The sequence below is a fragment of the Xenopus laevis genome, chromosome 2S, assembly GCF_017654675.1.
Source record: "Xenopus laevis strain J_2021 chromosome 2S, Xenopus_laevis_v10.1, whole genome shotgun sequence".
Taxonomy (NCBI): Eukaryota; Metazoa; Chordata; class Amphibia; order Anura; family Pipidae; genus Xenopus; species Xenopus laevis.
In genome coordinates, this window is record NC_054374.1 from 30,734,215 (window position 1) to 30,738,926 (window position 4,712).

Genomic DNA, 4,712 nt, shown 5'->3' on the forward strand with positions numbered 1-4,712 from the left:
AAAAAAACAGAGCAGCATGGTAATATTTTAGACCATAGTCTTTGTGGTCTTCAGCGAAAAATCAAGCTTCAAGTGGTCAGCTTCATGCCAAGTACATGAAGCAAAACAATTCTAATTCTTCTGAAAATGATTTAACCCTCAGTCATCATGAACAAAGAGAACAAGGAACAATTGAAAGTGTTTTTACTTACCAGACCACCGTATTTGCTTATATTGACACTAAAAAACTGATATTAACAAAACTACTGTATGTCAAAAGTTATCTATAGATCATGTTGAACCTTTTGGAGTTTGGAGTCAGTGTAGCTTTAAAGCAGTGATCCCCAACCAGTGGCTCAGTAGCTGCATGTTGCTCCCAGTGGCCTCCAAGAGGAGCTTATTTTGGAATTCTTGGCTTAAAGGCAAGGGTTAGTTGCATAAAAAACCATGTGTATTGCCAAATATAACCTCCTATTGGTCCACATAGAAGCTACTAATACCCAATCGCAGTCTTTATTTGGAAGCCCCAGGACTTTTGCATGCTTACTTGCTTTCAAACATTATTTTACAATTAAATGTGGCTCATGGGTAAAAAAAAAAAAAGGTTGGGGACCTCTGTTTTAAAAGAACAGAAACACCAAAAAATTAAAGCTTTTTAAAGTAGGGATGCACCGAATCCAGGATTCGGTTCGGGATTCAGCCTTTTTTAGCAGGATTCTTTGTGCCTGGCCGAACCGAATCCTAATTTGCATATGTAAATTAGGGACGGGTAGGGAAATCACGTGACTTTTCATGACAAATGAAGATTTTTCCCACTTTTTCCTTTCCTGCCCCTAATTTGCATATGCAAATTAGGATTCAGATTCGGTTCAGTATTTGGCCGAATCTTTCACCAAGGATTCGGGGATCCGCCCGAATCCCAAATAGTGGATTCGGTGCATCCCTATTTTAAAGTAATGTAAATATAATCTTCTGTTGTCTTGCACTGGTACAGCTGGTGTATTTGCTCTAGAAACAAGCTGCTGTGTAGCCACGTGGGCAGCCATTCAAAGATGAAAAAAGAGAAAAGGCACAGGATACACAGCAGATAACAGATAAGTGCTGTAGCATACAATAGGATTCTCCCAAACTTATCAGCTTGATATGGGACCTGCTATCTAGAATGCTCGGGACCTGAGGTTTTCTGGATAATGGATCTTTCCATAATTTGTATCTCCATATCTTTAGTCTACTAGAAAATCATGAAAATATAAAATTAACCCAATAGGCTGGTTCTGCTTCCAATAAGGATTCATTATATCTTAGTTTGGATCAAGTACAAGCTGCTGTTTTATTATTACAAAGGAAAAGGAAATCATTTTGATTATTTGGATAAAATGGGAAACAGCCTTTCCATAATTTGGAGCTTTCTGGATAACGAGTTTCCAGATAACAGATCCCATACCTGTATAAACTAAAGTTTCTGTAGCAAACACACCATTTGTACCAGTGCAGGGCAATAGTATTTTGTCATTCCTTTAAAGCACTTTCATTGTCTGGTGTTACTGTTCCTTTAAGAACAAAGCTGCAGGAGAATGTGAGAGTATTTTGTGGCCCATCCATTACAGCAAGGCTCACTCATGGTTAGGGCCAAGTTTTTGTGTTCTTCATGCACTTTGTGTTCTTGCAACATGAGTCAGATCAGGCAATGCTATCATTTGCACTTACTCTGTCATGTAATTGCCCTCATTGCTTATTTAGCTTTCTTGATAATGTATATCATTTCCTCTCAGTCATTCTGCAAAACCCCAGCCACGACACTTATGTTAATAATTATATTTATTATATAAGGTTTCAGTGGATAAAGCTACATGTTATTGCATGTTATGGCTCCTGCCCTTTAAAAGCTTAAAGTCCCGTCATTTAATTCTGGATTCATTTTGTATCCATTAATTATTTACTGACATGGGCTGGTATTTATTTACACAGTACAGGGATCACCATAGAGCATCTCCTACAGTGTATAAAATCATTAGTCGTATTTAAAATCCATTAGCTGCATGGAACGTTATTTTAGGGCCGATGCACAGCAGTAAAATGGCAAGCTGGAACCTTTATATTTCTGCAATATCTGTCACCGGTGTATGTTTATTAAATTCTATAAAATTATATACTACGCTGCAGGGGCTGATTCAATAAGGGCAAGAAGTGGATGAACAGCTTTATGGGTACAGAAAAATGATCCTATGTATACAGCGCCGTTTCTGGGGAAGGAGCCGCCTGAGGCGGCTCCTGCAATGCCGCCCCCCCGCACCGACTTACCTGTCGGCGAGGGGAGGCAGGAACACGATTGCGGAGAGCGCAATTGCGCTCTCTCGCAATAGCGCAGCCGAATTTCCGGTTTAAAAAACGGAAATTCGGCTCTTAAAGGTGCAGGAGCGGCTTTTTGCCGCCCCGTGAATCCTGTCTGGCGCTGCCGCCTGAGGCGAGCGGCTCAGCTCGCCTCATTGGCGGAGCGCCCCTGTATGTATATGGTTCATTTACTGTTAATATTTATTAGAAAGGCAATAGAAATGAATTAATCAGTTGCTCTCCTTCTATGAGGCAAGGTGAGAACCCTTGACTTCTTGTCAGCTGGGATATTCATGCACTCAGTACTTGCAGGGCTGGAACCAGGGGTAGGCAGAGTAGGCATGTGCCGAGGGCGCAAAGGTGGAGGGGCGCCAGGCACGTACTTACTCCTACCCCAAGTCCGGTCCCTTCTCTGCCGACTAACTACTTGTTCCAATCTGTGCGAGTAATCGAGTACGCATGCGTTGATTCGCGAATGCGCAGAGGCGTAATTTCGCATATGCGCAGAAGCATCTTTATGTGTAGAATCGTCTTTTCGCGCATGCGCAGAAGCTCTGAGTACTTGTAATCTGTGCTTGGGGAGTCTGGACTTGAATTCCCTTTATATACTTAGGGGGAACTTTATCACTTATCTCCCAATTAGTGATGTGCGGGTCGGGATTTGCCCCCGACAAGTAAAAAAAAAAACAACATTGGTGGCCAGCCCCCCGCAAGCAAGAAAAAACTTTGGTGCACAACGCACAAGTTTTAAAAAAAAACTAATTGGTGAACAGGGTCCCCCCATAAAAAGTTTTATAAAAAAAAAAAACATTGGTTGCCAGGGTCCCCCTAATATAAATTTAATAAAGTGAAAATAGGCTGCTAAGGACCCAGACAATTGAAACAGTTGCTAAAGACTCTAAATAGGGATATATATATATATATATATATATATATATATATATATATATATATATATATATATATATATATATATATATATATATGCTATAAATTTATTTTCCTTTAGTCTGAAGGGGTGGCCTCTGGTGCAGTGATCCTCTTTATGGGTAAAAATGTCCCCTCTATTTGTCTTTAATGTCCTCTCATGTACCTGCAAAGGTAATTTCCCCTGAGAAAACAACCCCAACCTTGACAGTCTACCCTCATCATTTAAGTCTTCCATCCCTCTAACCAGTTAAGTTGCACTTAGTCTCTGCACTCTCTCCAGCTCATTTATATCCCTCTTAAGGACTGGAGTCCAAAACTGCACACTCCAGGGACATATATGGAGACAAAATTGTGTTTTCATCCATTGAGTTAATGCCATTCTTTATGCAAGATAGAACTTTATTTGTTTTAATAATAATAATCCAATTAGATTAGTTTAGATTAGATTAGTAGACAAAACATATGAATCTACAGACTGGGGGCCATGTTGTTCTTATGTATATTGATGAGCAGGGGTGTGACATATATTTAAGCTTGTTTTTGTTCACTCACTGATGACCACCAGAAGAATGGACATTCCCCAAAAACATTGTGTGGTTTTGGCATCATTAAAAGCTAGGTGCTAGGCCCCTTGGATCATCTTTGCAGGCAAATAACCTTTCTTCTGTTAGGCACACTTTAGCCACGAGCATCTTTGCAGTACCATGGCCAGTAAATTATGGATCCCATGTTTATTTGGGGCTTCTATATTGTTGTAACCACATGCAAGCAATGAACTAAGTTACACCCAATAACACTGGCCAGGAAGTTTCCTGTAACTGTTGCTGCTGAAGCCCTGCATGGGAATACATCATAGATGGGGTACAGCTCCAGCTGAGTGTCCAGTGAGCAACATAGCAGCTGCTCTAGTAGAGGGTAAAAGTGGGCTTTGATGGATGTATTTGAATTAAATGGACAAAAATCTCAAAGTTTATTGGTTTCATAGTATTTCCTGTAGAATCAAGGCATTTATTTAGGTAATAACACCATAATAAAAAGTCAGGGAGCTGCAGATATTCCCATTAATGTGCTAGGCATACATAACAACTATGATTATTTTGACAGCTCCAACTGAACCATCATTCTGAATCCGGTTGGTAGTATGGCTTAATTATTCTACAATCTTTGGCTCTGTAACAGTAACAGTAGGGTTTCCTATAATACATCGTTATTTCCTTGTGGTATCATAGCAAGCACAGCTAGTTTAAAAACATGATTTACACCTCATACTAAGCTGACGCTGTTCGGGCAAGCAAAAAACAAGATGCTTTGTAAGAAACTTTAAAGTTGGTTCCCTCATGTGTTTAAGTATTTGCCGTTCTCTTCTGCCTCTCTATAAGACTTATGGTACACAAAGCATTTTGGCTGCCCCTGTGCTCAGGTGTTCAAAGCAGAAAAAGGTAACAGTGAAAGAGGTGAACACTATTATAACA